The sequence below is a fragment of the Pelobates fuscus genome, chromosome 3 (assembly GCF_036172605.1).
Source record: "Pelobates fuscus isolate aPelFus1 chromosome 3, aPelFus1.pri, whole genome shotgun sequence".
NCBI lineage: Eukaryota > Metazoa > Chordata > Amphibia > Anura > Pelobatidae > Pelobates > Pelobates fuscus.
The window spans coordinates 393049358-393071058 of record NC_086319.1 but is presented as its reverse complement, the minus strand read 5'-3'; the positions used below and the strand labels follow the sequence as shown (position 1 = coordinate 393071058).

Here is a 21701-nt window from a genome sequence, read left to right as displayed (position 1 = left end):
TCTCCTTTTTAAACTGCCAGAGAAGCAAATACAAATTTTAGGTTGATGAATTTTCAGTCAACATATATTTAATATATAGTGGTTGTTCTTGTGTGATTTATGTGCCATAACGCAAGAGATGTAGATTCGGTGCAATAATGATGAGGCACATAAGATAGTTTTCCAATTCTAGAGCTAAAATAGGCACTGCTGAGATTCGAACTCAGGATCTCCTGTTTACTAGACAGGCGCTTTAACCAACTAAGCCACAGCACCACAACATACTGGCTCATGCCTTGTTTTACGTTTTCCAAATAATGGCAGATTGGACCTTTCTCTATCCAAGCGATACATCATTGGAGGATTAATTGACATCAATCCATCCTTGTTTTACGTTTTCCAAATGGTGGCAGATTGGACCTTTCTCTATCCAAGAGATACATCATTGGAGGATTAATTGACATCAATCCATCTTTATAGCAAATACATCTCAGTTGTCAACAAACATTCAAATATTGCCCGCAGCTATGAAGGTAATAAACTACATTTCCACACTGACCGTGGCAGTATCAGTTTTGAAGATTAACTTTGTCCCAGTGGCACAAGATTGGAACTTGACTGATTGATTAATTGATAGAGGATAACTATAGCTCTAAAAGATCCCCCTCCTTTCATACTCCACTCTATTCTCCTTTCCTCACTCAATTCCCTCAGTCATGATAATTTTACCAAAGTGAACTTTCTTTTCTGACCACTATCCATGTCTAGCATGGGTATACAAAGAATGCTAAATGCTGCCTCTGCAGGACACATTGTACTATAGGAAACCACCTTCTCCGCCTTGAGTTGTGCAGCTAATTCACCAAACTCTGCGTTCTGTGTTTGGGTCTGGGTTTTGGTTACTTTTATGGATGGCCATTGCCTTTCTTCCCCATGCCTCCGTCTTGTCCACAGCTGCCATCACAGGTCCCAGCATATTGAGAGAGAGTATTCAGGACTTTCAAATAATAGATTGAGAATGTGCTTGGAAATATTTAGAAAGGTTTTAAAAGAGAACTGTTACTTAATGGCCAAAATCAGATTAGCAGCTGAATAATTCTTGGAATCTTTGCTGGATATTAAAAAGATGGTTGCCAACGGGATGGCTTTCTCACTTGCTTCACGTAGAGCCTTATAGTTGTAATCCGGGGGCACAGATTATGCTTCCAAAGCACGTCTCTGTGCTATATGTCTCCTGGAAGAAGTCTTCTTTGGAAAACCCTTTGAGAAAGTTGATGGGAAAAAGGCCTTGCTTTCACAAGAAAAAAAAAGAAGGTTTAATCAAACATTCTAGGGGATCAAATAAACTGAGAATGACCCTGTGAAGTAAATAAGATAGACACATATAGTATCTCCTTTTTAAACTGCCAGAGAAGCAAATACAAATTTTAGGTTGATGAATTTTCAGTCAACATATATTTAATATATAGTGGTTGTTCTTGTGTGATTTATGTGCCATAACGCAAGAGATGTAGATTCGGTGCAATAATGATGAGGCACATAAGATAGTTTTCCAATTCTAGAGCTAAAATAGGCACTGCTGAGATTCGAACTCAGGATCTCCTGTTTACTAGACAGGCGCTTTAACCAACTAAGCCACAGCACCACAACATACTGGCTCATGCCTTGTTTTACGTTTTCCAAATAATGGCAGATTGGACCTTTCTCTATCCAAGAGATACATCATTGGAGGATTAATTGACATCAATCCGACCTTGTTTTACGTTTTCCAAATGGTGGCAGATTGGACCTTTCTCTATCCAAGAGATACATCATTGGAGGATTAATTGACATCAATCCATCTTTATAGCAAATACATCTCAGTTGTCAACAAACATTCAAATATTGCCCGCAGCTATGAAGGTAATAAACTACATTTCCACACTGACCGTGGCAGTATCAGTTTTGAAGATTAACTTTGTCCCAGTGGCACAAGATTGGAACTTGACTGATTGATTAATTGATAGAGGATAACTATAGCTCTAAAAGATCCCCCTCCTTTCATACTCCACTCTATTCTCCTTTCCTCACTCAATTCCCTCAGTCATGATAATTTTACCAAAGTGAACTTTCTTTTCTGACCACTATCCATGTCTAGCATGGGTATACAAAGAATGCTAAATGCTGCCTCTGCAGGACACATTGTACTATAGGAAACCACCTTCTCCGCCTTGAGTTGTGCAGCTAATTCACCAAACTCTGCGTTCTGTGTTTGGGTCTGGGTTTTGGTTACTTTTATGGATGGCCATTGCCTTTCTTCCCCATGCCTCCGTCTTGTCCACAGCTGCCATCACAGGTCCCAGCATATTGAGAGAGAGTATTCAGGACTTTCAAATAATAGATTGAGAATGTGCTTGGAAATATTTAGAAAGGTTTTAAAAGAGAACTGTTACTTAATGGCCAAAATCAGATTAGCAGCTGAATAATTCTTGGAATCTTTGCTGGATATTAAAAAGATGGTTGCCAACGGGATGGCTTTCTCACTTGCTTCACGTAGAGCCTTATAGTTGTAATCCGGGGGCACAGATTATGCTTCCAAAGCACGTCTCTGTGCTATATGTCTCCTGGAAGAAGTCTTCTTTTATAAAACCCTTTGAGAAAGTTGATGGGAAAAAGGCCTTGCTTTCACAAGAAAAAAAAAGAAGGTTTAATCAAACATTCTAGGGGATCAAATAAACTGAGAATGACCCTGTGAAGTAAATAAGATAGACACATATAGTATCTCCTTTTTAAACTGCCAGAGAAGCAAATACAAATTTTAGGTTGATGAATTTTCAGTCAACATATATTTAATATATAGTGGTTGTTCTTGTGTGATTTATGTGCCATAACGCAAGAGATGTAGATTCGGTGCAATAATGATGAGGCACATAAGATAGTTTTCCAATTCTAGAGCTAAAATAGGCACTGCTGAGATTCGAACTCAGGATCTCCTGTTTACTAGACAGGCGCTTTAACCAACTAAGCCACAGCACCACAACATACTGGCTCATGCCTTGTTTTACGTTTTCCAAATAATGGCAGATTGGACCTTTCTCTATCCAAGAGATACATCATTGGAGGATTAATTGACATCAATCCATCCTTGTTTTACGTTTTCCAAATGGTGGCAGATTGGACCTTTCTCTATCCAAGCGATACATCATTGGAGGATTAATTGACATCAATCCATCTTTATAGCAAATACATCTCAGTTGTCAACAAACATTCAAATATTGCCCGCAGCTATGAAGGTAATAAACTACATTTCCACACTGACCGTGGCAGTACCAGTTTTGAAGATTAACTTTGTCCCAGTGGCACAAGATTGGAACTTGACTGATTGATTAATTGATAGAGAATAACTATAGCTCTAAAAGATCCCCCTCCTTTCATACTCCACTCTATTCTCCTTTCCTCACTCAATTCCCTCAGTCATGATAATTTTACCAAAGTGAACTTTCTTTTCTGACCACTATCCATGTCTAGCATGGGTATACAAAGAATGCTAAATGCTGCCTCTGCAGGACACATTGTACTATAGGAAACCACCTTCTCCGCCTTGAGTTGTGCAGCTAATTCACCAAACTCTGCGTTCTGTGTTTGGGTCTGGGTTTTGGTTACTTTTATGGATGGCCATTGCCTTTCTTCCCCATGCCTCCGTCTTGTCCACAGCTGCCATCACAGGTCCCAGCATATTGAGAGAGAGTATTCAGGACTTTCAAATAATAGATTGAGAATGTGCTTGGAAATATTTAGAAAGGTTTTAAAAGAGAACTGTTACTTAATGGCCAAAATCAGATTAGCAGCTGAATAATTCTTGGAATCTTTGCTGGATATTAAAAAGATGGTTGCCAACGGGATGGCTTTCTCACTTGCTTCACGTAGAGCCTTATAGTTGTAATCCGGGGGCACAGATTATGCTTCCAAAGCACGTCTCTGTGCTATATGTCTCCTGGAAGAAGTCTTCTTTGGAAAACCCTTTGAGAAAGTTGATGGGAAAAAGGCCTTGCTTTCACAAGAAAAAAAAAGAAGGTTTAATCAAACATTCTAGGGGATCAAATAAACTGAGAATGACCCTGTGAAGTAAATAAGATAGACACATATAGTATCTCCTTTTTAAACTGCCAGAGAAGCAAATACAAATTTTAGGTTGATGAATTTTCAGTCAACATATATTTAATATATAGTGGTTGTTCTTGTGTGATTTATGTGCCATAACGCAAGAGATGTAGATTCGGTGCAATAATGATGAGGCACATAAGATAGTTTTCCAATTCTAGAGCTAAAATAGGCACTGCTGAGATTCGAACTCAGGATCTCCTGTTTACTAGACAGGCGCTTTAACCAACTAAGCCACAGCACCACAACATACTGGCTCATGCCTTGTTTTACGTTTTCCAAATAATGGCAGATTGGACCTTTCTCTATCCAAGAGATACATCATTGGAGGATTAATTGACATCAATCCATCCTTGTTTTACGTTTTCCAAATGGTGGCAGATTGGACCTTTCTCTATCCAAGCGATACATCATTGGAGGATTAATTGACATCAATCCATCTTTATAGCAAATACATCTCAGTTGTCAACAAACATTCAAATATTGCCCGCAGCTATGAAGGTAATAAACTACATTTCCACACTGACCGTGGCAGTATCAGTTTTGAAGATTAACTTTGTCCCAGTGGCACAAGATTGGAACTTGACTGATTGATTAATTGATAGAGGATAACTATAGCTCTAAAAGATCCCCCTCCTTTCATACTCCACTCTATTCTCCTTTCCTCACTCAATTCCCTCAGTCATGATAATTTTACCAAAGTGAACTTTCTTTTCTGACCACTATCCATGTCTAGCATGGGAATACAAAGAATGCTAAATGCTGCCTCTGCAGGACACATTGTACTATAGGAAACCACCTTCTCCGCCTTGAGTTGTGCAGCTAATTCACCAAACTCTGCGTTCTGTGTTTGGGTCTGGGTTTTGGTTACTTTTATGGATGGCCATTGCCTTTCTTCCCCATGCCTTCGTCTTGTCCACAGCTGCCATCACAGGTCCCAGCATATTGAGAGAGAGTATTCAGGACTTTCAAATAATAGATTGAGAATGTGCTTGGAAATATTTAGAAAGGTTTTAAAAGAGAACTGTTACTTAATGGCCAAAATCAGATTAGCAGCTGAATAATTCTTGGAATCTTTGCTGGATATTAAAAAGATGGTTGCCAACGGGATGGCTTTCTCACTTGCTTCACGTAGAGCCTTATAGTTGTAATCCGGGGGCACAGATTATGCTTCCAAAGCACGTCTCTGTGCTATATGTCTCCTGGAAGAAGTCTTCTTTGGAAAACCCTTTGAGAAAGTTGATGGGAAAAAGGCCTTGCTTTCACAAGAAAAAAAAAGAAGGTTTAATCAAACATTCTAGGGGATCAAATAAACTGAGAATGACCCTGTGAAGTAAATAAGATAGACACATATAGTATCTCCTTTTTAAACTGCCAGAGAAGCAAATACAAATTTTAGGTTGATGAATTTTCAGTCAACATATATTTAATATATAGTGGTTGTTCTTGTGTGATTTATGTGCCATAACGCAAGAGATGTAGATTCGGTGCAATAATGATGAGGCACATAAGATAGTTTTCCAATTCTAGAGCTAAAATAGGCACTGCTGAGATTCGAATTCAGGATCTCCTGTTTACTAGACAGGCGCTTTAACCAACTAAGCCACAGCACCACAACATACTGGCTCATGCCTTGTTTTACGTTTTCCAAATAATGGCAGATTGGACCTTTCTCTATCCAAGAGATACATCATTGGAGGATTAATTGACATCAATCCATCCTTGTTTTACGTTTTCCAAATGGTGGCAGATTGGACCTTTCTCTATCCAAGAGATACATAATTGGAGGATTAATTGACATCAATCCATCTTTATAGCAAATACATCTCAGTTGTCAACAAACATTCAAATATTGCCCGCAGCTATGAAGGTAATAAACTACATTTCCACACTGACCGTGGCAGTATCAGTTTTGAAGATTAACTTTGTCCCAGTGGCACAAGATTGGAACTTGACTGATTGATTAATTGATAGAGGATAACTATAGCTCTAAAAGATCCCCCTCCTTTCATACTCCACTCTATTCTCCTTTCCTCACTCAATTCCCTCAGTCATGATAATTTTACCAAAGTGAACTTTCTTTTCTGACCACTATCCATGTCTAGCATGGGAATACAAAGAATGCTAAATGCTGCCTCTGCAGGACACATTGTACTATAGGAAACCACCTTCTCCGCCTTGAGTTGTGCAGCTAATTCACCAAACTCTGCGTTCTGTGTTTGGGTCTGGGTTTTGGTTACTTTTATGGATGGCCATTGCCTTTCTTCCCCATGCCTCCGTCTTGTCCACAGCTGCCATCACAGGTCCCAGCATATTGAGAGAGAGTATTCAGGACTTTCAAATAATAGATTGAGAATGTGCTTGGAAATATTTAGAAAGGTTTTAAAAGAGAACTGTTACTTAATGGCCAAAATCAGATTAGCAGCTGAATAATTCTTGGAATCTTTGCTGGATATTAAAAAGATGGTTGCCAACGGGATGGCTTTCTCACTTGCTTCACGTAGAGCCTTATAGTTGTAATCCGGGGGCACAGATTATGCTTCCAAAGCACGTCTCTGTGCTATATGTCTCCTGGAAGAAGTCTTCTTTGGAAAACCCTTTGAGAAAGTTGATGGGAAAAAGGCCTTGCTTTCACAAGAAAAAAAAAGAAGGTTTAATCAAACATTCTAGGGGATCAAATAAACTGAGAATGACCCTGTGAAGTAAATAAGATAGACACATATAGTATCTCCTTTTTAAACTGCCAGAGAAGCAAATACAAATTTTAGGTTGATGAATTTTCAGTCAACATATATTTAATATATAGTGGTTGTTCTTGTGTGATTTATGTGCCATAACGCAAGAGATGTAGATTCGGTGCAATAATGATGAGGCACATAAGATAGTTTTCCAATTCTAGAGCTAAAATAGACACTGCTGAGATTCGAATTCAGGATCTCCTGTTTACTAGACAGGCGCTTTAACCAACTAAGCCACAGCACCACAACATACTGGCTCATGCCTTGTTTTACGTTTTCCAAATAATGGCAGATTGGACCTTTCTCTATCCAAGAGATACATCATTGGAGGATTAATTGACATCAATCCATCCTTGTTTTACGTTTTCCAAATGGTGGCAGATTGGACCTTTCTCTATCCAAGAGATACATAATTGGAGGATTAATTGACATCAATCCATCTTTATAGCAAATACATCTCAGTTGTCAACAAACATTCAAATATTGCCCGCAGCTATGAAGGTAATAAACTACATTTCCACACTGACCGTGGCAGTATCAGTTTTGAAGATTAACTTTGTCCCAGTGGCACAAGATTGGAACTTGACTGATTGATTAATTGATAGAGGATAACTATAGCTCTAAAAGATCCCCCTCCTTTCATACTCCACTCTATTCTCCTTTCCTCACTCAATTCCCTCAGTCATGATAATTTTACCAAAGTGAACTTTCTTTTCTGACCACTATCCATGTCTAGCATGGGTATACAAAGAATGCTAAATGCTGCCTCTGCAGGACACATTGTACTATAGGAAACCACCTTCTCCGCCTTGAGTTGTGCAGCTAATTCACCAAACTCTGCGTTCTGTGTTTTGGTCTGGGTTTTGGTTACTTTTATGGATGGCCATTGCCTTTCTTCCCCATGCCTCCGTCTTGTCCACAGCTGCCATCACAGGTCCCAGCATATTGAGAGAGAGTATTCAGGACTTTCAAATAATAGATTGAGAATGTGCTTGGAAATATTTAGAAAGGTTTTAAAAGAGAACTGTTACTTAATGGCCAAAATCAGATTAGCAGCTGAATAATTCTTGGAATCTTTGCTGGATATTAAAAAGATGGTTGCCAACGGGATGGCTTTCTCACTTGCTTCACGTAGAGCCTTATAGTTGTAATCCGGGGGCACAGATTATGCTTCCAAAGCACGTCTCTGTGCTATATGTCTCCTGGAAGAAGTCTTCTTTGGAAAACCCTTTGAGAAAGTTGATGGGAAAAAGGCCTTGCTTTCACAAGAAAAAAAAAGAAGGTTTAATCAAACATTCTAGGGGATCAAATAAACTGAGAATGACCCTGTGAAGTAAATAAGATAGACACATATAGTATCTCCTTTTTAAACTGCCAGAGAAGCAAATACAAATTTTAGGTTGATGAATTTTCAGTCAACATATATTTAATATATAGTGGTTGTTCTTGTGTGATTTATGTGCCATAACGCAAGAGATGTAGATTCGGTGCAATAATGATGAGGCACATAAGATAGTTTTCCAATTCTAGAGCTAAAATAGGCACTGCTGAGATTCGAACTCAGGATCTCCTGTTTACTAGACAGGCGCTTTAACCAACTAAGCCACAGCACCACAACATACTGGCTCATGCCTTGTTTTACGTTTTCCAAATAATGGCAGATTGGACCTTTCTCTATCCAAGAGATACATCATTGGAGGATTAATTGACATCAATCCATCTTTATAGCAAATACATCTCAGTTGTCAACAAACATTCAAATATTGCCCGCAGCTATGAAGGTAATAAACTACATTTCCACACTGACCGTGGCAGTATCAGTTTTGAAGATTAACTTTGTCCCAGTGGCACAAGATTGGAACTTGACTGATTGATTAATTGATAGAGGATAACTATAGCTCTAAAAGATCCCCCTCCTTTCATACTCCACTCTATTCTCCTTTCCTCACTCAATTCCCTCAGTCATGATAATTTTACCAAAGTGAACTTTCTTTTCTGACCACTATCCATGTCTAGCATGGGTATACAAAGAATGCTAAATGCTGCCTCTGCAGGACACATTGTACTATAGGAAACCACCTTCTCCGCCTTGAGTTGTGCAGCTAATTCACCAAACTCTGCGTTCTGTGTTTGGGTCTGGGTTTTGGTTACTTTTATGGATGGCCATTGCCTTTCTTCCCCATGCCTCCGTCTTGTCCACAGCTGCCATCACAGGTCCCAGCATATTGAGAGAGAGTATTCAGGACTTTCAAATAATAGATTTAGAATGTGCTTGGAAATATTTAGAAAGGTTTTAAAAGAGAACTGTTACTTAATGGCCAAAATCAGATTAGCAGCTGAATAATTCTTGGAATCTTTGCTGGATATTAAAAAGATGGTTGCCAACGGGATGGCTTTCTCACTTGCTTCACGTAGAGCCTTATAGTTGTAATCCGGGGGCACAGATTATGCTTCCAAAGCACGTCTCTGTGCTATATGTCTCCTGGAAGAAGTCTTCTTTGGAAAACCCTTTGAGAAAGTTGATGGGAAAAAGGCCTTGCTTTCACAAGAAAAAAAAAGAAGGTTTAATCAAACATTCTAGGGGATCAAATAAACTGAGAATGACCCTGTGAAGTAAATAAGATAGACACATATAGTATCTCCTTTTTAAACTGCCAGAGAAGCAAATACAAATTTTAGGTTGATGAATTTTCAGTCAACATATATTTAATATATAGTGGTTGTTCTTGTGTGATTTATGTGCCATAACGCAAGAGATGTAGATTCGGTGCAATAATGATGAGGCACATAAGATAGTTTTCCAATTCTAGAGCTAAAATAGGCACTGCTGAGATTCGAACTCAGGATCTCCTGTTTACTAGACAGGCGCTTTAACCAACTAAGCCACAGCACCACAACATACTGGCTCATGCCTTGTTTTACGTTTTCCAAATAATGGCAGATTGGACCTTTCTCTATCCAAGAGATACATCATTGGAGGATTAATTGACATCAATCCGACCTTGTTTTACGTTTTCCAAATGGTGGCAGATTGGACCTTTCTCTATCCAAGAGATACATCATTGGAGGATTAATTGACATCAATCCATCTTTATAGCAAATACATCTCAGTTGTCAACAAACATTCAAATATTGCCCGCAGCTATGAAGGTAATAAACTACATTTCCACACTGACCGTGGCAGTATCAGTTTTGAAGATTAACTTTGTCCCAGTGGCACAAGATTGGAACTTGACTGATTGATTAATTGATAGAGGATAACTATAGCTCTAAAAGATCCCCCTCCTTTCATACTCCACTCTATTCTCCTTTCCTCACTCAATTCCCTCAGTCATGATAATTTTACCAAAGTGAACTTTCTTTTCTGACCACTATCCATGTCTAGCATGGGTATACAAAGAATGCTAAATGCTGCCTCTGCAGGACACATTGTACTATAGGAAACCACCTTCTCCGCCTTGAGTTGTGCAGCTAATTCACCAAACTCTGCGTTCTGTGTTTGGGTCTGGGTTTTGGTTACTTTTATGGATGGCCATTGCCTTTCTTCCCCATGCCTCCGTCTTGTCCACAGCTGCCATCACAGGTCCCAGCATATTGAGAGAGAGTATTCAGGACTTTCAAATAATAGATTGAGAATGTGCTTGGAAATATTTAGAAAGGTTTTAAAAGAGAACTGTTACTTAATGGCCAAAATCAGATTAGCAGCTGAATAATTCTTGGAATCTTTGCTGGATATTAAAAAGATGGTTGCCAACGGGATGGCTTTCTCACTTGCTTCACGTAGAGCCTTATAGTTGTAATCCGGGGGCACAGATTATGCTTCCAAAGCACGTCTCTGTGCTATATGTCTCCTGGAAGAAGTCTTCTTTGGAAAACCCTTTGAGAAAGTTGATGGGAAAAAGGCCTTGCTTTCACAAGAAAAAAAAAGAAGGTTTAATCAAACATTCTAGGGGATCAAATAAACTGAGAATGACCCTGTGAAGTAAATAAGATAGACACATATAGTATCTCCTTTTTAAACTGCCAGACAAGCAAATACAAATTTTAGGTTGATGAATTTTCAGTCAACATATATTTAATATATAGTGGTTGTTCTTGTGTGATTTATGTGCCATAACGCAAGAGATGTAGATTCGGTGCAATAATGATGAGGCACATAAGATAGTTTTCCAATTCTAGAGCTAAAATAGGCACTGCTGAGATTCGAACTCAGGATCTCCTGTTTACTAGACAGGCGCTTTAACCAACTAAGCCACAGCACCACAACATACTGGCTCATGCCTTGTTTTACGTTTTCCAAATAATGGCAGATTGGACCTTTCTCTATCCAAGAGATACATCATTGGAGGATTAATTGACATCAATCCATCCTTGTTTTACGTTTTCCAAATGGTGGCAGATTGGACCTTTCTCTATCCAAGAGATACATCATTGGAGGATTAATTGACATCAATCCATCTTTATAGCAAATACATCTCAGTTGTCAACAAACATTCAAATATTGCCCGCAGCTATGAAGGTAATAAACTACATTTCCACACTGACCGTGGCAGTATCAGTTTTGAAGATTAACTTTGTCCCAGTGGCACAAGATTGGAACTTGACTGATTGATTAATTGATAGAGGATAACTATAGCTCTAAAAGATCCCCCTCCTTTCATACTCCACTCTATTCTCCTTTCCTCACTCAATTCCCTCAGTCATGATAATTTTACCAAAGTGAACTTTCTTTTCTGACCACTATCCATGTCTAGCATGGGTATACAAAGAATGCTAAATGCTGCCTCTGCAGGACACATTGTACTATAGGAAACCACCTTCTCCGCCTTGAGTTGTGCAGCTAATTCACCAAACTCTGCGTTCTGTGTTTGGGTCTGGGTTTTGGTTACTTTTATGGATGGCCATTGCCTTTCTTCCCCATGCCTCCGTCTTGTCCACAGCTGCCATCACAGGTCCCAGCATATTGAGAGAGAGTATTCAGGACTTTCAAATAATAGATTGAGAATGTGCTTGGAAATATTTAGAAATGTTTTAAAAGAGAACTGTTACTTAATGGCCAAAATCAGATTAGCAGCTGAATAATTCTTGGAATCTTTGCTGGATATTAAAAAGATGGTTGCCAACGGGATGGCTTTCTCACTTGCTTCACGTAGAGCCTTATAGTTGTAATCCGGGGGCACAGATTATGCTTCCAAAGCACGTCTCTGTGCTATATGTCTCCTGGAAGAAGTCTTCTTTGGAAAACCCTTTGAGAAAGTTGATGGGAAAAAGGCCTTGCTTTCACAAGAAAAAAAAAGAAGGTTTAATCAAACATTCTAGGGGATCAAATAAACTGAGAATGACCCTGTGAAGTAAATAAGATAGACACATATAGTATCTCCTTTTTAAACTGCCAGAGAAGCAAATACAAATTTTAGGTTGATGAATTTTCAGTCAACATATATTTAATATATAGTGGTTGTTCTTGTGTGATTTATGTGCCATAACGCAAGAGATGTAGATTCGGTGCAATAATGATGAGGCACATAAGATAGTTTTCCAATTCTAGAGCTAAAATAGGCACTGCTGAGATTCGAACTCAGGATCTCCTGTTTACTAGACAGGCGCTTTAACCAACTAAGCCACAGCACCACAACATACCGGCTCATGCCTTGTTTTACGTTTTCCAAATAATGGCAGATTGGACCTTTCTCTATCCAAGAGATACATCATTGGAGGATTAATTGACATCAATCCATCCTTGTTTTACGTTTTCCAAATGGTGGCAGATTGGACCTTTCTCTATCCAAGAGATACATCATTGGAGGATTAATTGACATCAATCCATCTTTATAGCAAATACATCTCAGTTGTCAACAAACATTCAAATATTGCCCGCAGCTATGAAGGTAATAAACTACATTTCCACACTGACCGTGGCAGTATCAGTTTTGAAGATTAACTTTGTCCCAGTGGCACAAGATTGGAACTTGACTGATTGATTAATTGATAGAGGATAACTATAGCTCTAAAAGATCCCCCTCCTTTCATACTCCACTCTATTCTCCTTTCCTCACTCAATTCCCTCGGTCATGATAATTTTACCAAAGTGAACTTTCTTTTCTGACCACTATCCATGTCTAGCATGGGTATACAAAGGATGCTAAATGCTGCCTCTGCAGGACACATTGTACTATAGGAAACCACCTTCTCCGCCTTGAGTTGTGCAGCTAATTCACCAAACTCTGCGTTCTGCGTTTGGGTCTGGGTTTTGGTTACTTTTATGGATGGCCATTGCCTTTCTTCCCCATGCCTCCGTCTTGTCCACAGCTGCCATCACAGGTCCCAGCATATTGAGAGAGAGTATTCAGGACTTTCAAATAATAGATTGAGAATGTGCTTGGAAATATTTAGAAAGGTTTTAAAAGAGAACTGTTACTTAATGGCCAAAATCAGATTAGCAGCTGAATAATTCTTGGAATCTTTGCTGGATATTAAAAAGATGGTTGCCAACGGGATGGCTTTCTCACTTGCTTCACGTAGAGCCTTATAGTTGTAATCCGGGGGCACAGATTATGCTTCCAAAGCACGTCTCTGTGCTATATGTCTCCTGGAAGAAGTCTTCTTTGGAAAACCCTTTGAGAAAGTTGATGGGAAAAAGGCCTTGCTTTCATAAGAAAAAAAAAGAAGGTTTAATCAAACATTCTAGGGGATCAAATAAACTGAGAATGACCCTGTGAAGTAAATAAGATAGACACATATAGTATCTCCTTTTTAAACTGCCAGAGAAGCAAATACAAATTTTAGGTTGATGAATTTTCAGTCAACATATATTTAATATATAGTGGTTGTTCTTGTGTGATTTATGTGCCATAACGCAAGAGATGTAGATTCGGTGCAATAATGATGAGGCACATAAGATAGTTTTCCAATTCTAGAGCTAAAATAGGCACTGCTGAGATTCGAACTCAAGATCTCCTGTTTACTAGACAGGCACTTTAACCAACTAAGCCACAGCATCACAACATACTGGCTCATGCCTTGTTTTACGTTTTCCAAATAATGGCAGATTGGACCTTTCTCTATCCAAGAGATACATCATTGGAGGATTAATTGACATCAATCCATCCTTGTTTTACGTTTTCCAAATGGTGGCAGATTGGACCTTTCTCTATCCAAGAGATACATCATTGGAGGATTAATTGACATCAATCCATCTTTATAGCAAATACATCTCAGTTGTCAACAAACATTCAAATATTGCCCACAGCTATGAAGGTAATAAACTACATTTCCACACTGACCGTGGCAGTATCAGTTTTGAAGATTGACTTTGTCCCAGTGGCACAAGATTGGAACTTGACTGATTGATTAATTGATAGAGGATAACTATAGCTCTAAAAGATCCCCCTCCTTTCATACTCCACTCTATTCTCCTTTCCTCACTCAATTCCCTCAGTCATGATAATTTTACCAAAGTGAACTTTCTTTTCTGACCACTATCCATGTCTAGCATGGGTATACAAAGGATGCTAAATGCTGCCTCTGCAGGACACATTGTACTATAGGAAACCACCTTCTCCGCCTTGAGTTGTGCAGCTAATTCACCAAACTCTGCGTTCTGCGTTTGGGTCTGGGTTTTGGTTACTTTTATGGATGGCCATTGCCTTTCTTCCCCATGCCTCCGTCTTGTCCACAGCTGCCATCACAGGTCCCAGCATATTGAGAGAGAGTATTCAGGACTTTCAAATAATAGATTGAGAATGTGCTTGGAAATATTTAGAAAGGTTTTAAAAGAGAACTGTTACTTAATGGCCAAAATCAGATTAGCAGCTGAATAATTCTTGGAATCTTTGCTGGATATTAAAAAGATGGTTGCCAACGGGATGGCTTTCTCACTTGCTTCACGTAGAGCCTTATAGTTGTAATCCGGGGGCACAGATTATGCTTCCAAAGCACGTCTCTGTGCTATATGTCTCCTGGAAGAAGTCTTCTTTGGAAAACCCTTTGAGAAAGTTGATGGGAAAAAGGCCTTGCTTTCACAAGAAAAAAAAAAGAAGGTTTAATCAAACATTCTAGGGGATCAAATAAACTGAGAATGACCCTGTGAAGTAAATAAGATAGACACATATAGTATCTCCTTTTTAAACTGCCAGAGAAGCAAATACAAATTTTAGGTTGATGAATTTTCAGTCAACATATATTTAATATATAGTGGTTGTTCTTGTGTGATTTATGTGCCATAACGCAAGAGATGTAGATTCGGTGCAATAATGATGAGGCACATAAGATAGTTTTCCAATTCTAGAGCTAAAATAGGCACTGCTGAGATTCGAACTCAAGATCTCCTGTTTACTAGACAGGTACTTTAACCAACTAAGCCACAGCATCACAACATACTGGCTCATGCCTTGTTTTACGTTTTCCAAATAATGGCAGATTGGACCTTTCTCTATCCAAGAGATACATCATTGGAGGATTAATTGACATCAATCCATCCTTGTTTTACGTTTTCCAAATGGTGGCAGATTGGACCTTTCTCTATCCAAGAGATACATCATTGGAGGATTAATTGACATCAATCCATCTTTATAGCAAATACATCTCAGTTGTCAACAAACATTCAAATATTGCCCGCAGCTATGAAGGTAATAAACTACATTTCCACACTGACCGTGGCAGTATCAGTTTTGAAGATTAACTTTGTCCCAGTGGCACAAGATTGGAACTTGACTGATTGATTAATTGATAGAGGATAACTATAGCTCTAAAAGATCCCCCTCCTTTCATACTCCACTCTATTCTCCTTTCCTCACTCAATTCCCTCAGTCATGATAATTTTACCAAAGTGAACTTTCTTTTCTGACCACTATCCATGTCTAGCATGGGTATACAAAGAATGCTAAATGCTGCCTCTGCAGGACACATTGTACTATAGGAAACCACCTTCTCCGCCTTGAGTTGTGCAGCTAATTCACCAAACTCTGCGTTCTGTGTTTGGGTCTGGGTTTTGGTTACTTTTATGGATGGCCATTGCCTTTCTTCCCCATGCCTCCGTCTTGTCCACAGCTGCCATCACAGGTCCCAGCATATTGAGAGAGAGTATTCAGGACTTTCAAATAATAGATTGAGAATGTGCTTGGAAATATTTAGAAAGGTTTTAAAAGAGAACTGTTACTTAATGGCCAAAATCAGATTAGCAGCTGAATAATTCTTGGAATCTTTGCTGGATATTAAAAAGATGGTTGCCAACGGGATGGCTTTCTCACTTGCTTCACGTAGAGCCTTATAGTTGTAATCCGGGGGCACAGATTATGCTTCCAAAGCACGTCTCTGTGCTATATGTCTCCTGGAAGAAGTCTTCTTTGGAAAACCCTTTGAGAAAGTTGATGGGAAAAAGGCCTTGCTTTCACAAGAAAAAAAAAGAAGGTTTAATCAAACATTCTAGGGGATCAAATAAACTGAGAATGACCCTGTGAAGTAAATAAGATAGACACATATAGTATCTCCTTTTTAAACTGCCAGAGAAGCAAATACAAATTTTAGGTTGATGAATTTTCAGTCAACATATATTTAATATATAGTGGTTGTTCTTGTGTGATTTATGTGCCATAACGCAAGAGATGTAGATTCGGTGCAATAATGATGAGGCACATAAGATAGTTTTCCAATTCTAGAGCTAAAATAGGCACTGCTGAGATTCGAACTCAGGATCTCCTGTTTACTAGACAGGCGCTTTAACCAACTAAGCCACAGCACCACAACATACTGGCTCATGACTTGTTTTACGTTTTCCAAATAATGGCAGATTGGACCTTTCTCTATCCAAGAGATACATCATTGGAGGATTAATTGACATCAATCCATCCTTGTTTTACGTTTTCCAAATGGTGGCAGATTGGACCTTTCTCTATCCAAGAGATACATCATTGGAGGATTAATTGACATCAATCCATCTTTATAGCAAATACATCTCAGTTGTCAACAAACATTCAAATATTGCCCACAGCTATGAAGGTAATAAACTACATTTCCACACTGACCGTGGCAGTATCAGTTTTGAAGATTGACTTTGTCCCAGTGGCACAAGATTGGAACTTGACTGATTGATTAATTGATAGAGGATAACTATAGCTCTAAAAGATCCCCCTCCTTTCATACTCCACTCTATTCTCCTTTCCTCACTCAATTCCCTCAGTCATGATAATTTTACCAAAGTGAACTTTCTTTTCTGACCACTATCCATGTCTAGCATGGGTATACAAAGGATGCTAAATGCTGCCTCTGCAGGACACATTGTACTATAGGAAACCACCTTCTCCGCCTTGAGTTGTGCAGCTAATTCACCAAACTCTGCGTTCTGCGTTTGGGTCTGGGTTTTGGTTACTTTTATGGATGGCCATTGCCTTTCTTCCCCATGCCTCCGTCTTGTCCACAGCTGCCATCACAGGTCCCAGCATATTGAGAGAGAGTATTCAGGACTTTCAAATAATAGATTGAGAATGTGCTTGGAAATATTTAGAAAGGTTTTAAAAGAGAACTGTTACTTAATGGCCAAAATCAGATTAGCAGCTGAATAATTCTTGGAATCTTTGCTGGATATTAAAAAGATGGTTGCCAACGGGATGGCTTTCTCACTTGCTTCACGTAGAGCCTTATAGTTGTAATCCGGGGGCACAGATTATGCTTCCAAAGCACGTCTCTGTGCTATATGTCTCCTGGAAGAAGTCTTCTTTGGAAAACCCTTTGAGAAAGTTGATGGGAAAAAGGCCTTGCTTTCACAAGAAAAAAAAAAGAAGGTTTAATCAAACATTCTAGGGGATCAAATAAACTGAGAATGACCCTGTGAAGTAAATAAGATAGACACATATAGTATCTCCTTTTTAAACTGCCAGAGAAGCAAATACAAATTTTAGGTTGATGAATTTTCAGTCAACATATATTTAATATATAGTGGTTGTTCTTGTGTGATTTATGTGCCATAACGCAAGAGATGTAGATTCGGTGCAATAATGATGAGGCACATAAGATAGTTTTCCAATTCTAGAGCTAAAATAGGCACTGCTGAGATTCGAACTCAGGATCTCCTGTTTACTAGACAGGCACTTTAACCAACTAAGCCACAGCACCACAACATACTGGCTCATGCCTTGTTTTACGTTTTCCAAATAATGGCAGATTGGACCTTTCTCTATCCAAGAGATACATCATTGGAGGATTAATTGACATCAATCCATCCTTGTTTTACGTTTTCCAAATGGTGGCAGATTGGACCTTTCTCTATCCAAGAGATACATCATTGGAGGATTAATTGACATCAATCCATCTTTATAGCAAATACATCTCAGTTGTCAACAAACATTCAAATATTGCCCACAGCTATGAAGGTAATAAACTACATTTCCACACTGACCGTGGCAGTATCAGTTTTGAAGATTGACTTTGTCCCAGTGGCACAAGATTGGAACTTGACTGATTGATTAATTGATAGAGGATAACTATAGCTCTAAAAGATCCCCCTCCTTTCATACTCCATTCTATTCTCCTTTCCTCACTCAATTCCCTCAGTCATGATAATTTTACCAAAGTGAACTTTCTTTTCTGACCACTATCCATGTCTAGCATGGGTATACAAAGAATGCTAAATGCTGCCTCTGCAGGACACATTGTACTATAGGAAACCACCTTCTCCGCCTTGAGTTGTGCAGCTAATTCACCAAACTCTGCGTTCTGTGTTTGGGTCTGGGTTTTGGTTACTTTTATGGATGGCCATTGCCTTTCTTCCCCATGCCTCCGTCTTGTCCACAGCTGCCATCACAGGTCCCAGCATATTGAGAGAGAGTATTCAGGACTTTCAAATAATAGATTGAGAATGTGCTTGGAAATATTTAGAAAGGTTTTAAAAGAGAACTGTTACTTAATGGCCAAAATCAGATTAGCAGCTGAATAATTCTTGGAATCTTTGCTGGATATTAAAAAGATGGTTGCCAACGGGATGGCTTTCTCACTTGCTTCACGTAGAGCCTTATAGTTGTAATCCGGGGGCACAGATTATGCTTCCAAAGCACGTCTCTGTGCTATATGTCTCCTGGAAGAAGTCTTCTTTGGAAAACCCTTTGAGAAAGTTGATGGGAAAAAGGCCTTGCTTTCACAAGAAAAAAAAAGAAGGTTTAATCAAACATTCTAGGGGATCAAATAAACTGAGAATGACCCTGTGAAGTAAATAAGATAGACACATATAGTATCTCCTTTTTAAACTGCCAGAGAAGCAAATACAAATTTTAGGTTGATGAATTTTCAGTCAACATATATTTAATATATAGTGGTTGTTCTTGTGTGATTTATGTGCCATAACGCAAGAGATGTAGATTCGGTGCAATAATGATGAGGCACATAAGATAGTTTTCCAATTCTAGAGCTAAAATAGGCACTGCTGAGATTCGAACTCAGGATCTCCTGTTTACTAGACAGGCGCTTTAACCAACTAAGCCACAGCACCACAACATACTGGCTCATGCATTGTTTTACTTTTTCCAAATAATGGCAGATTGGACCTTTCTCTATCCAAGAGATACATCATTGGAGGATTAATTGACATCAATCCATCCTTGTTTTACGTTTTCCAAATGGTGGCAGATTGGACCTTTCTCTATCCAAGAGATACATCATTGGAGGATTAATTGACATCAATCCATCTTTATAGCAAATACATCTCAGTTGTCAACAAACATTCAAATATTGCCCGCAGCTATGAAGGTAATAAACTACATTTCCACACTGACCGTGGCAGTATCAGTTTTGAAGATTAACTTTGTCCCAGTGGCACAAGATTGGAACTTGACTGATTGATTAATTGATAGAGGATAACTATAGCTCTAAAAGATCCCCCTCCTTTCATACTCCACTCTATTCTCCTTTCCTCACTCAATTCCCTCAGTCATGATAATTTTACCAAAGTGAACTTTCTTTTCTGACCACTATCCATGTCTAGCATGGGTATACAAAGAATGCTAAATGCTGCCTCTGCAGGACACATTGTACTATAGGAAACCACCTTCTCCGCCTTGAGTTGTGCAGCTAATTCACCAAACTCTGCGTTCTGTGTTTGGGTCTGGGTTTTGGTTACTTTTATGGATGGCCATTGCCTTTCTTCCCCATGCCTCCGTCTTGTCCACAGCTGCCATCACAGGTCCCAGCATATTGAGAGAGAGTATTCAGGACTTTCAAATAATAGATTGAGAATGTGCTTGGAAATATTTAGAAAGGTTTTAAAAGAGAACTGTTACTTAATGGCCAAAATCAGATTAGCAGCTGAATAATTCTTGGAATCTTTGCTGGATATTAAAAAGATGGTTGCCAACGGGATGGCTTTCTCACTTGCTTCACGTAGAGCCTTATAGTTGTAATCCGGGGGCACAGATTATGCTTCCAAAGCACGTCTCTGTGCTATATGTCTCCTGGAAGAAGTCTTCTTTGGAAAACCCTTTGAGAAAGTTGATGGGAAAAAGGCCTTGCTTTCACAAGAAAAAAAAAGAAGGTTTAATCAAACATTCTAGGGGATCAAATAAACTGAGAATGACCCTGTGAAGTAAATAAGATAGACACATATAGTATCTCCTTTTTAAACTGCCAGAGAAGCAAATACAAATTTTAGGTTGATGAATTTTCAGTCAACATATATTTAATATATAGTGGTTGTTCTTGTGTGATTTATGTGCCATAACGCAAGAGATGTAGATTCGGTGCAATAATGATGAGGCACATAAGATAGTTTTCCAATTCTAGAGCTAAAATAGGCACTGCTGAGATTCGAACTCAGGATCTCCTGTTTACTAGACAGGCGCTTTAACCAACTAAGCCACAGCACCACAACATACTGGCTCATGCCTTGTTTTACGTTTTCCAAATAATGGCAGATTGGACCTTTCTCTATCCAAGAGATACATCATTGGAGGATTAATTGACATCAATCCGACCTTGTTTTACGTTTTCCAAATGGTGGCAGATTGGACCTTTCTCTATCCAAGAGATACATCATTGGAGGATTAATTGACATCAATCCATCTTTATAGCAAATACATCTCAGTTGTCAACAAACATTCAAATATTGCCCGCAGCTATGAAGGTAATAAACTACATTTCCACACTGACCGTGGCAGTATCAGTTTTGAAGATTAACTTTGTCCCAGTGGCACAAGATTGGAACTTGACTGATTGATTAATTGATAGAGGATAACTATAGCTCTAAAAGATCCCCCTCCTTTCATACTCCACTCTATTCTCCTTTCCTCACTCAATTCCCTCAGTCATGATAATTTTACCAAAGTGAACTTTCTTTTCTGACCACTATCCATGTCTAGCATGGGTATACAAAGAATGCTAAATGCTGCCTCTGCAGGACACATTGTACTATAGGAAACCACCTTCTCCGCCTTGAGTTGTGCAGCTAATTCACCAAACTCTGCGTTCTGTGTTTGGGTCTGGGTTTTGGTTACTTTTATGGATGGCCATTGCCTTTCTTCCCCATGCCTCCGTCTTGTCCACAGCTGCCATCACAGGTCCCAGCATATTGAGAGAGAGTATTCAGGACTTTCAAATAATAGATTGAGAATGTGCTTGGAAATATTTAGAAAGGTTTTAAAAGAGAACTGTTACTTAATGGCCAAAATCAGATTAGCAGCTGAATAATTCTTGGAATCTTTGCTGGATATTAAAAAGATGGTTGCCAACGGGATGGCTTTCTCACTTGCTTCACGTAGAGCCTTATAGTTGTAATCCGGGGGCACAGATTATGCTTCCAAAGCACGTCTCTGTGCTATATGTCTCCTGGAAGAAGTCTTCTTTGGAAAACCCTTTGAGAAAGTT

The 21701-nt window shown here is 39.0% G+C and overlaps 14 non-coding genes across 14 annotated transcripts; all 14 read right to left on the bottom strand.

Moving 5' to 3' along the window:
• Window positions 1-181: 181 nt before the first annotated feature.
• TRNAT-AGU (transfer RNA threonine (anticodon AGU)) lies at window positions 182-255 on the bottom strand. The gene has a single exon. It is a non-coding gene; the product is annotated as a tRNA-Thr (tRNA).
• Window positions 256-1550: 1295 nt separating this feature from the next.
• Window positions 1551-1624, bottom strand: TRNAT-AGU (transfer RNA threonine (anticodon AGU)). The gene has a single exon. It is a non-coding gene; the product is annotated as a tRNA-Thr (tRNA).
• A 1296-nt stretch (window positions 1625-2920) lies between these two features.
• On the bottom strand, window positions 2921-2994 carry TRNAT-AGU (transfer RNA threonine (anticodon AGU)). Its single transcript has one exon. It is a non-coding gene; the product is annotated as a tRNA-Thr (tRNA).
• Window positions 2995-4289: 1295 nt separating this feature from the next.
• On the bottom strand, window positions 4290-4363 carry TRNAT-AGU (transfer RNA threonine (anticodon AGU)). Its single transcript has one exon. It is a non-coding gene; the product is annotated as a tRNA-Thr (tRNA).
• Window positions 4364-5658: 1295 nt separating this feature from the next.
• On the bottom strand, window positions 5659-5732 carry TRNAT-AGU (transfer RNA threonine (anticodon AGU)). Its single transcript has one exon. It is a non-coding gene; the product is annotated as a tRNA-Thr (tRNA).
• A 1295-nt stretch (window positions 5733-7027) lies between these two features.
• TRNAT-AGU (transfer RNA threonine (anticodon AGU)) lies at window positions 7028-7101 on the bottom strand. Its single transcript has one exon. It is a non-coding gene; the product is annotated as a tRNA-Thr (tRNA).
• Window positions 7102-8396: 1295 nt separating this feature from the next.
• Window positions 8397-8470, bottom strand: TRNAT-AGU (transfer RNA threonine (anticodon AGU)). The gene has a single exon. It is a non-coding gene; the product is annotated as a tRNA-Thr (tRNA).
• Window positions 8471-9676: 1206 nt separating this feature from the next.
• TRNAT-AGU (transfer RNA threonine (anticodon AGU)) lies at window positions 9677-9750 on the bottom strand. Its single transcript has one exon. It is a non-coding gene; the product is annotated as a tRNA-Thr (tRNA).
• Window positions 9751-11045: 1295 nt separating this feature from the next.
• TRNAT-AGU (transfer RNA threonine (anticodon AGU)) lies at window positions 11046-11119 on the bottom strand. Its single transcript has one exon. It is a non-coding gene; the product is annotated as a tRNA-Thr (tRNA).
• Window positions 11120-12414: 1295 nt separating this feature from the next.
• Window positions 12415-12488, bottom strand: TRNAT-AGU (transfer RNA threonine (anticodon AGU)). The gene has a single exon. It is a non-coding gene; the product is annotated as a tRNA-Thr (tRNA).
• A 4034-nt stretch (window positions 12489-16522) lies between these two features.
• Window positions 16523-16596, bottom strand: TRNAT-AGU (transfer RNA threonine (anticodon AGU)). The gene has a single exon. It is a non-coding gene; the product is annotated as a tRNA-Thr (tRNA).
• Window positions 16597-17892: 1296 nt separating this feature from the next.
• TRNAT-AGU (transfer RNA threonine (anticodon AGU)) lies at window positions 17893-17966 on the bottom strand. Its single transcript has one exon. It is a non-coding gene; the product is annotated as a tRNA-Thr (tRNA).
• A 1295-nt stretch (window positions 17967-19261) lies between these two features.
• Window positions 19262-19335, bottom strand: TRNAT-AGU (transfer RNA threonine (anticodon AGU)). The gene has a single exon. It is a non-coding gene; the product is annotated as a tRNA-Thr (tRNA).
• Window positions 19336-20630: 1295 nt separating this feature from the next.
• Window positions 20631-20704, bottom strand: TRNAT-AGU (transfer RNA threonine (anticodon AGU)). Its single transcript has one exon. It is a non-coding gene; the product is annotated as a tRNA-Thr (tRNA).
• Between the last annotated feature and the right edge of the window lie 997 nt (window positions 20705-21701).